This window comes from Camelus dromedarius, chromosome X (assembly GCF_036321535.1).
Source record: "Camelus dromedarius isolate mCamDro1 chromosome X, mCamDro1.pat, whole genome shotgun sequence".
Classification (NCBI taxonomy): domain Eukaryota; kingdom Metazoa; phylum Chordata; class Mammalia; order Artiodactyla; family Camelidae; genus Camelus; species Camelus dromedarius.
The window spans coordinates 37,517,733-37,529,593 of record NC_087472.1 but is presented as its reverse complement, the minus strand read 5'-3'; positions in this window follow the sequence as shown (position 1 = coordinate 37,529,593).

Below are 11,861 nucleotides of genomic sequence, written 5' to 3'. Positions count from 1 at the left end.
ACTAAAACAAATTCTAAACTTTGTATGGAACAACAAAAGATTCTGAGTAAGCAAAACAATCTTGAGAAATGGTTTCACACAGTCCAGGTCCTTGTGGAAGTTGTGGTCACCTCTGTAGATCCCCCTTAATTTATAAAGAGGAGGACATGATCAGAGACTCCTCAAAGAGGAGCTGGGCCTGGGACAGTGGGCAGGATTCATGGGGCTGGATGGGAGGGAGGGCACGGGGAGTCCATCCTGACTGGAGTGAAAAGTGGGGACTCCCAGGGGAGCATTCAGGGCTCAGAGATGGGACACTCCAGGGGCATGAGGCCGTCCAGGTGTAGGACTGATTGGGGAAGGAACACATTTGCTTCCATGGGATGCTGCATAGTATCCCCTGGATACACTGAAATGGCACAAATGATGAGAAGAAGGAAAGTGCCCTGCTCGTATGTCTCTGGTCCACGGGGGCAGGTTCAGAACCAGGAGCACTGACAGTCGTGAAGCTGAGTTGATGCTTGGTTCCCTCAACTTCCCTTAAAGTAGGAAGCAGGCATCAAGGGGAAGGACTTATGACTAACGGATCCCCCAAGCCCTCTTTAGTTTCTCTCTGACCCCAGGCCACAGGGTCTCCCATCAGTCAGTGAGGCTCTCCCTCCCTCCTGCAGTCACATTCTTAACCAGAACACTCTGTCCGTGTATTCACTCTCTCCATGCTCTCGTTTGTTTCATCTCAGCATCATCCCAGAGATCACTTAGGTTCTCTCCTCCTGTGTTGTCTCAACTTCTTTCATCAGTTCAGTGAGATGTATCACACCACACTGCTCTGACCAGTTTATCCAAAATTTAACATTCATCTTCACCACATTTTTCATATTGCTTTTGTGCACTTATAATTTCTGCAGAGCTAAAATCTGACACAACCAAAACCTGGTCAAAAAAGACGGTGATTGCAGGGAGTTAGTTTTCCTGTGTCCAGACTAACACCCAAGTCCCTTGATGGCTTTAGGGAATTGGATCTGATTTTGTATTATAAGTGTTGAGCATGTGTACATTTTCCTTTCCTTTCATTATTTTTAGTTGGGTAAGGAAGATACTTGAAAAGATATTTCATTCTCACGTGTTGATTGCTCCTAGAGATTGTCTGAATGATCCTGTGACTAAACTTTTACCCTGAATCCTGATGTTTAAGCATTCTTCCCTCTAGATGCTGTGGGGCTGAGTGCTAGGAGATGTCATGCAGATCCTCACCTTTTTCCTACCCTGTGAAGTACACTGCTTGGCTAACTGCATGGTTAAATCCATTAATCTGCCTTCATTTCAAGAGACTTTATTTGGAAGGTAGGGAGTAAAGTATGCTGTAAAACTACTTTCAATTCAAGACTTTAGCTAAAATCCTAGGAAGTGGAGACACTTCCTAACTGCCAAATGTAAGATTTGTTTAGACAGATGCCCTTCTTCTAGGCATCTGTAATTTTCCTGCCCAATTAGGATGGTCATATGGTAGATTCATAAATTACTTCCGGAACCACCCTATTACCTAAGTCCCTTGGCTAAGAGATGTTCCCCGTTCTGACCCTGAGCCACTTTCTTATGGAGAGGACTAGGGATACATATTTATTCATTACTGTGGTTTTCATTTCCAAATGCAAGACACTTTCATTGTAGAAAAAAATGAAAAATGCAGTTAGGAAAAAATCACTAAAACCCATAAAAGCTTATTACTCATGGAAAAGGGTTCTTAACCATTGAGTATATATTTATATTTCAGACATTTTGCTATATAAATATGACTGTTTATTTTTAAGAGTAATAGTGAGATAATTATCCTACTTACAGTTTTATAAAACTGCTTTTTTTGGACAAATATCATATTATGAAAGTCAATATAGGCCCATGTAGTAATCAAATGGATGTGGAAATGCTTATGGTCAATTTGGGCATTATAATGACAAGAAGGGTAAATATTTATTGCTGACTTCCTCTGTCCCTACAATGTTGAAAGTGCTAAACCTATACTTGCTTATTTAATCCTCACCACATCCAATAAGGAGGAGCTATGGTTGCCTGACTTTAAGCATCAGGGAACTGGGGCACAGTGAGGGCAGGGCAGGCAAGTCACAAGACTAAGAGATGAACAGATTCCAGGCGGCTGCTGAGCCCCATGTCTAACCAGTGTCCGCTAGTGCTTCTCATCTGGTAAGACCCTCAACCTTACTGTTCATCAGGGCACAGCAAACAAACCAAACTGAGGTACATTTTTCCCTGAGGCTCTCCATTTTACTAGGAGGAAATTTAAAACATTGATGATAATCATTTTGGTTAGAATTGGAGGGAAATTATCTTGTTAATATTGAGAAGGGGCTTCCTCAACATCTCACCTCTCTTCCTGTCCATTAAAGATATTACCATTCTAAAGGATTTCCTGGGGGTGCACTAAGAATGCACTTGCTTTCCTGCCATTTTTTTAATACTTGCAAGAGTAATTATTTTATGAGTAATTATTTTAAGAGTAATTATTTAAGAGTATTTATTTTATGTAAAAACAGATAATATAATAAAAAGGGGAAAAAACATTACTCCAAAACATACAACCCAAAGACAGCCACTGAAAGTTTTCATCTGCATTTTATTCTTCAAGAATGCAATATATTCTTTATTATGCAGGCATTTATATATTTATGCATTTTTATATTTATGTATTTGTATGCTTATCTACAAAAAATAAGATCTCATTTTAGTTTTTTTTTTAATTTTTGTGTCACTTTAGTGGGTTAACTTATGCCCTGAAAAAGACATGTCCAAACCTCAACCCCTGAATCTGTGATGAGACCTTGTTTGGGAATAAGATCTGTGAACATGTAACTAAGGATCTTCATATAAAATCATCCCAGATTTAAGGTGGGCTCTAAATCCAATGACTAATGTCCTCATAAGAGGAAGGAAAGAATGATTTCACACACAAGGAAGAAGGCCATGTGAAGATAGAGGAAGAGATTGGAGTTAAGCTGCCACAAACCAAGGAAAGCCAGCAGCCACCAGACACTAGAAGAGTCAAGAATGGATTCTCCCCTAGAGTTTTTGGAGTAAGCATGATCCTACTCAACACCTTGATTTTGGCCTTCAGATCTCCAGAATTATGAGAGAATACATTTTTTGACATTTAAACCACAGAGTTTGTGGAGATTTGTTATGTGGTCTTTGGTAGCTAATACACTCTTTAACAACATACCCCAAATGTCATTGTGAATAATTGTCACACTATATCTTATATTTTTCATGCCAATAGGGATAGAAATGCCAATAAAGATATATAAAGTGAAATAAATATAGATAAAATTTCTTCTTACCAAGTGTGTTTTTAAAATGTATTGTCACTTTCAGTACTCACAGTGCCACTATGAGGTAGGTACTGTTACTAATTTCCATCTTATAAAACTGAGGAACAGGGAGGATAAGGATTTGGCCCAGGACTGCACATTTAGGGAGCAGGACAGCTTGGATTTGTACCCAATGCCTCATTCTGCAGAGGCTGGAAAAATTCCAAAGATTTGTTGTTAAGTGACAGGAGCGGTCTGTGCAAGCATGCTTATTGCAGGTGGTCATTAAAAGTAATAATATGTTAATACTTGTACAAAACATCTGGACCTCGTGACAGAAAGGTGGCTTGTGACCTTGGTGAGAGCATGTTCATTGAAACCGTGTGCGCAGAATCGACAATGCAGTGAGATAAGGGGTCTGTGGGAAGGAGGAATGCTAACAGGGAATGCAGAAAACTCTTTCTGGAGACTTTATTCTGAAGGAGAAGAGGGAGAAAGACACACACACAGAGACACAGAGAGAAAGAGACCTGTGTCTGCAGGGGCATTAGGCGCCCTAAGAGTGATTTTTTTTAAATCCTTAATGCCATGAAGTTTGAACAAGTTTAAAAGTTAATATGAAGGAGCTATCTCATCTCAGATTTAACCCTTGCATTTTCCTATATGTTCATTTTCCTCCCTTTCTTCTTACCTTCTTATTTCACAATAGAGTTAATGAAACACTTTCAATGGACAGTATGGGTTTTAAGCCAAACAAATATATATATATATATATATATATATAGTTATTAGTGAATTAAAAGCTGGACAATTAAGTGTCCAAAAATGCTAGTAATTCTTGGATTTTTGTCTCTCACGGATGGCTGAAGTCCTGCTGTGACATGGCTGGATGATGCATGATCTGAGGACCCGTGCACTGGTGACTGTGGGTCGGATCCAGAATTTTCCTCTAAATATATTAACATACCAAACAGTCCAGGAGCAGCAGTTAGGCAAACACCACACCTTGCTGCCCTGGTGCCATCTTTCACTGAGCTCACCAGGTGAGGCAAAGACGAACATGTCTTCCCAGCGTGGGGAACTGGATTAGGATCTGCTCAGAGGCACGATGTTGGGCAGCTCTTATGAGCTTCTAATCACCCCAGAAACTAGACATCTTTCTGTTCTTAAGACTTTGAACTCAAGGCATATCAGAGAGACATTTGATTCCTTCATAAATATCTCTATCTTCTCTTTAGGAAAAACAGTGAGAAACGACTTTCCACAATGCCTGTCTTAGCCCTGAGGTTCAGCCAGCCCCTACTGCTGAGTATTAACTTTTAAAGAGCCCCTGACGTCCCACCACACGCCTTATACTTTCAGCAGGTGTTCTCATTTTCCCCTCGGGATGGCTGTTTGACAAAAGTGTCTTGAATCCCGTTTCATAAACAAGAAAGCACAGGCTCATAGAACCGACACTACCTCTCCAGATAAGTGGCAGGACCCGAATGAAGTAACATTCCTTGCCCTCCCTAGAGAGCACAGAGCAGCCTCCCTTTTCAAAAATGGGCTCCCAAGGCTTAAGAAATGAGCGTCTTACACTCCCTTGATATTGTGGTCCCATGGGCACTCACTCAAAAGTCCCTCTTGATGATGAGTACATGCATTCTTCTCTTTATAAGCATTCATTATATTCAATTTTATAGGAGAACAAAGTAGATTTTGAAAACTGAATTGACTCTGTGTGTGTGTGTGTGTCTTTCTGTCTCCTATAGCTTGTAAACTCCATGTCACAAGTATACCTATATCTTCAGATAAGACTGGGGCTTTATTCCTATCTCAGATATAGATGTGCCAGAAAATGGTGGATACAGAGAAATTGCTTCCAGTAAGTGAAAAATTCCGGAAAATTCTGGCTAAAGCCCAGATTCCAAACTTCCTCCTCACTCTGCCAAGCTCCCTGGTTTGAGCCTCAGAGCTGCAATCCTGGCTCTGGCCAGCAGGTGGCTTCCGTCTCCATTTTTCTTTGTCAAAGAAAATGAGTACATTATGCCAAAAATAAGAAAAGTTTTGGAATGTTTTGTTTACTAAGACACTAATTATGTTCGTAAAATGTGAATGTGTTAGTAAATCAGTTCCATCTGCTGAACATTTAGTTCATTGATGTATCTCTTCCCTCATCAGCGTAGGTTGAAGTGTCCACACTGCAGAGGGGTCCTTCTCAGAGAGCAGGGTGTTCACCCTCCATCTTCCCACCCCTGTAGAGTCTGTCCAGACCTTCTCCTATCCTCTGTCTGTCATACCCTGTCCATGACACTGGACACAGCTGCCCAGACCCCGCTCTGGCACCTCATTCTCTCTGTCACCTCCCACCAGTCCTGCATAGCCCTTCAACAGCCAACCACCGCCAAGGCGCTGCTGCCACCTGATGTTTCATCGTCATCGCATGCAGGATCAGGAGTATATGTTTTTACAGTCTTCTTTGACACCTAATACGTTTTTCATACAGAATTAGAACCATTCTGTACATAGGTTCATAGGCTGGATTTTGTGAAAAGTGATGGTATTTTTTAGTTCTTAATAACGGCCTTCTTAGAGAAATTTGACGATGGCGGCACGTTGGTGCCACCTCGTGACAATAGTCTGAACTGCAGCTTGAACATCACAGCCTGAAGGTGGGGAGGAGGGGCTGTGGCTAAAACCCAGAGCTTTCCGGAAGTCTGCGTGGAAAGGGAACACTGCCGGCGTTACAGGGATACTGAGGCATCCAGACAGGAAGTCCAGCCTCTTTCTATGCTGAACAGAAAGCTCTATGTGAGTTCAACAAAAGGACTATTTTTATATTTGTTTCCACAAAAAGATCATTTTTATTTTATTTTTAAGACCTCTAGATAAATAGATATACACCTTTAAAAGCAAAAATGGATCCGTGTCATTTATGACCACTGCAACCTGCTTTGCCACTTATTGTGACCATATTTCCATGTAAATGCATTAATATAGCATTTTAAATTATTTGATGATTTCATTTACTTGTTTATATCGACCATCATTGTATCATTGCATCATATGGATGTTCCAGAATTCACTTTTCCGGTGCTAGTGAGGTGAATATAGTTCCTTTACCATGTTTTCCATTACAAATAATAAAGTACTTACCATTCTTGTTCACATATATGCAGATGTCTTAGTAGGCATTTTTTGTAAGTTCCTGAACATGTTCTTTCAAAACCATGAAAATTATATTTTATATGAACACAACATTGGGAAAACTATTACTATTCTATGTTTCCAACAGTGCTGTATGAAAAATTCTTGTTTCTACACACTTTAGAAATAATGTGAATTGTTGCTAATCTGATAATCCTCTCTCCTCATTGCTTTCCTTCTCATTTTTGCTGCCAGGCTAGAATTCCATCCTATGGATATGACAGAATCAATTCTCAAAACCTTCTATTATTTGGAATTCAGCGTTTCTTATATTCCCCATTGTCAATGCTGTGTGGCTGGCATTTATGTACTGAAGGGCACAGTTCAGGATACAGTTCGTATGGCTGTTTGCACTGGTGAGCTGAATGTGTCCTCTTTGAGCCCAGCAGTGTCTTGTGGGAGTCCTAGAATTCATAACAGAATCTGGTAGATGTATGAATTATCTATGGTGTGTGTGTGAGTGCTGACAACCACATTTCCTTTGTGTCCTTCAACCCCTTCAAGGTGTTGCTTCTCATTTGTTCTCCCTTCCTAAATCCAGGCCCAGAAATGAAGGTAGGGATTTAGCAGGACGGCAATCCTTATAACCAACTCCTATCACCATCCTTAACTACATCCTGAATGTAGTTTGCTTGTTACTGTGGTCAATAGAAGACCGGGTCAACATCATATTTTCAACATCTTTCTATGGGTAAAATTTACAGACACTAAAATTCATACATTTTAAGAGTACAGTATGATGATTCTTAGTAAGTGCATGCAACCATCACCATAATTGAATTTTAGACATTTCCATGGTTCCCAAAATTTCCATATTGCTTGAAAGCAGTAAATCCTTGCACCCATGCTTAGCTCCAGGCAAACAATGACTTCCTTTCTGTGTCTATGGATTTGCCTATCTCGAACATTTCCTATAAATTGAATCATATATTTGGTCTTTTATGTTTGACTCTATTCACTTAGTATAATGGTTTCAAAGATCACATATGCTGTACATGTATCAGTGCTTCATTAATTTCATAGCGGAATAATATTTTGTTGTACGGATATGCCAAATTTTACTTATGCATTTATCAATTGATAGACATTTGTCTTGTTTCCACTTTTTGGCTGTTATGAATAATGGTGTTATGAACATTTTGTACAAATTTTTGCATAGACAAATTTTTTTATTTCTCGAGTATGTAACTAGAACTGGAATCACTGGATCATAAGACACCTCAAGGGGTAAGACAACATTACAACTCCAGGTGATTCAACTCCATACTTGGAAAGACCTTGAGGAAAAAAAAAAAGAGAAACAGGTAAGACAGAGTCTAGTGAAGCAACCCTAAAAATTGTTATCCTGCTGTAGACCTATTTGTAAAATCCCTTTCAATAATGCAAAAGTGTAAGATACATTGAGAAATTTTATATTTCATTTGAAAGCCCATTGTCTGTAGCACACACTTCCCCATTATCTGACTTGATTGCCATGGGAAGTATTTTACAATTCTAGATTTCAGGTAACTGGTAGCATCAGTTGGCAAGGTAATCCTTGTCTGGGGACAAGCAAATTAATTTTGTCTTGGGAAGGGAAAATTTTGTCTCCATTTGACCTGCATTTCAACCCTCATGGTGTATAATGTGCCAAAAAGGTAGTTGTTGACTTTGGCAAGCTAGATTTTAGTGGAGGAGTCGGGGGACTTCCTCATTAGAGAAGGGATGAAGACTGAGTTGGAGGGAAGGTCAGGGGATGTGAATTGAGTTCCAAGAATTCATTGCAAGTATTTGGTTGTAAAGTGCAAGAAAAAAAAATATATATATATATAAAGAGGACAGTAACAAGAGATGTGGACCGAAGTCCATGGCATTAAATGATATTCTAAAATCATCAATTATAAGAGACTTGAGCAGGTTGAAATCTTAATGGGAAGGAGCCATCGCTTCTTAGATTTAACATCTGAACTTACCACACGAGCCTTCCCATCCTTTTCTTCCTTGTTTCCATTCTGGAGAAGCCTGAAACTTACCAAAGGGATAGTGTAGACTTTTTCTTAATGTCTGTTAGACGTATGAATATATGACTGGATGGATACAAGATGTGTCACACAGGTGCTGGGAATTTAAGGATTTTTATCTCCAAGTGTACAGCTCCTCATGCAGATGACTGAAACTCGTGGTGCTGAGTGGGTGAAAGGATGCAGCTTCTCAGAACTCTGCAGCTGATGGCTGCAAGATGGGAGCTCCCAACATCAGTGGTTAGAAGTGGATTTAGGCAGACCAACACACCTTACATCCTGGAGGGATCCACCCCTGATCTGAGCAGGTGAGTTCACAGACAGGCTTGCCTTCCATCTCACGGTCTGCTTGGAAGTGTGTGGTCTAGCTCTTGTGCCATTTGGAAAGACTCAAGAACGAGCAGATCCTACTCCTCTCCATATGTATCAGAGAGATACTGGTAATCCTTCAGGTGTATACAATGTCATTAGGAGCCCCCCAAGTCCACACACACACACACACACACACATATATACACACAAAACACCTGGAGACCACATGTAGGTAGCAGCCATTGGAGAACGTGCCGGCTCATGTGGTCATCACACACTGTTAGGATGCATATGTCACTAGACCTTTTTGCATTAATAACTAATGACAATGATTAGCAGGACATTTTTGCATACTAAGAATATTTTAAAATAACCTTATTATCCAACTAAGTATGATAACAATAAAATAATTTCTAAGTTCATGTTTTTCAAGCGTAACAATAAAACTATTGAGAATTCCCAGTGTGGGTGTGCATATGGGGAATCCTACAAAGGCTGATTTTGCTGGTGAGGATTTCCATTAGTAGAACTTTTTTACAGGTTGATTTATCAGTATGCATCAAAGAATCCAGGCGCCTTTGATCTCCATGCATTTGGAGACTGCTTCTTCAATTAGTCATCCTCAGCATAACACCTGTCCCTCTATTAGACAGAGCATATTCCTTATGTTGTCTGGGAATTCACTTTCAAAAACAAATGACCTAAACATGTTCTCTCCCTCTCTCTCTTTTTTAACAGAATAGGAAATTGACGATGATGTTCACTGACTTGCAGAAATACAGGTAGGACTAACAGCTTAGTATCAGAAGTGAAGATATAGATTTCAGTAGTGACACTGTAGGTCAGCAGAAAAGCAAGACTTACTTGATTACAGTGTGATGTGCAGCTGAGCATCATGCAGTTTGCACTTGGACATATAGGGTGCCAGTCTCTGCTTTTCCACTTAAGAGAAGGATGAACCCCAGCCAGGTGACTTAACCTCTGTACCTTATTGTTTCTCAAGCTACAAAATGATGTGGAGATGTATCCTCTACCCCCCAGGAATGTTGTGGAAAATACATGAGATAGAAAAATGCATTCATTCACAAAAGGTTAAGTCCCCATGGTTTTCTGGGTCAGAGGCCCTGTCCTAATATATGATGTTTAAGTTCCAACCACCTTAAGCCCATCCACAAATGGCTGTTCAAGTGCAAAGTAATGCAAGGACTTATGCCTACTGAATTCATTCAACACAGAGTATGAAAATATCTGTAGTGCAGATTAGAAAGTAATTACTTAGAAATAATTTGTCCCTCCATCCCACCTAAGGTCTCAAAAGTGCTTTCCCAGATGGGATCTCATTAGCTTGTACGTCTGAGAGGCTTTATCCAAAAAATGTCCAGCACAGGGGAAATGACTCTCCTAAGTACCTATGATGTGCCTGGCCACCAGTGATTTATTGCAGTGGTCTTTTGCAAAGCCTATTCTTGCTGGGTTACATTACACACACGTTAGTCTTAAGAAATTAACACAGAAGATAAAAAGTGGGATGGGAAAGTATATGAAATAATGGGAAACAGACTAATAGTTTTCTTTTGCATACCCAATGGAAGTGGTCCAGTCATTGTTTTCCTTTTTCCATAAATTATCTGAGAAATGACTCCAGCACAAAGAAATGACACTGAAGTGAATATATAATGAAAACTTATACACTTCCCTTCCATTTAATATTTCCACATTATTGTCTTATAACCATGCTATTTGAGAATCTCCTTTAAAGAAAGGTCAGGTATAGAATAAGAAGATGACTCATATCTATTGAATACTACATGTATCATATGCTGGACTGACTTGAAATACTTTGTTCCTGCCAGTAATTGTCTAATATGGATATAACTGGCCCCATTTTACAACTGAAGAAAGGCAAACTCAGAAATATTATAACGCAGCCATCATAAAATTTCCCATCTACTTCTCCCATCATGTTTTGCAGCCTCTATTGATCACTGCCTAGAGCGACATTTCATTAAAGATTGCAAAAGTATGATATACTAATTCTTCAATTTCTTCTGCATGTATTAGCTGAAATTATTTTATAAAAGAATCTTCACCTCATCAACTCTTAGGTTATGCGTAGGTATAACATGCACAGGAAAGGTAAGGTGAATATACAATTCTTTTGCAATATTTCCACTTTCTAAAATGAATTGTTCCCTAGGATTCTCAAAGGTGAACAATGAGTTGATTTTGTTGGCTTTTTTGTGTCATTATCAGCTCACAGATGTTTCTATTGTTGACATGTTTTAGTGCACTGTAGTCACTAAAGTTTTTGTTGTTCAAATTGTTCTATCTTTGGCCACTGGCAGCCCCTCAGGTTATGAGTCTTTTTAACATACTTTCTGGTATGAAAGTTCAGTCCAGACTCAACTGGTACAATCCTTAACAAGACCAGAAATCAGGCATTTCTCCAAGGAAGCCTGGTTACTCTTAGTGGGAAATGTGTTTAGAGAATTCAATCTAGGGACTGTAGTTGCCAGTTACTATTGGGTTGCTCATTGTTTGCACTGTAGTCACTAAAGTTTTTGTTGTTCAAATTGTTCTATCTTTGGCCACTGGCAGCCCCTCAGGTTATGAGTCTTTTTAACATACTTTCTGGTATGAAAGTTCAGTCCAGACTCAACTGGTACAATCCTTAGCAAGACCAGAAATCAGGCATTTCTGCAAGGAAGCCTGGTTACTCTTAGTGGGAAATGTGTTTAGAGAATTCAATCTAGGGACTGTAGTTGCCAGTTACTATTGGGTTGCTCATTGTTTCTTGACCTTCTCAGTGCATGGAGCCAATAAATCTATATTTTTAAGAGAATGTATTTAATTGGCTTGCATCCTGGGCTTCTCCTCTATTCCTTTATAGGTAAGCATTTTTACCATCTTGTTTTAACCACACACTTTTTAAAAATATAACATGTATTTTAGTTTGCTCTCCTTTTCATAGGTAAAAGTTGTCATATTCTACACCAATGCTTTCCAACAGAAATTTCTGTGGAGATGGAAATGTTCTGTATCTGTACTGTCCATCACA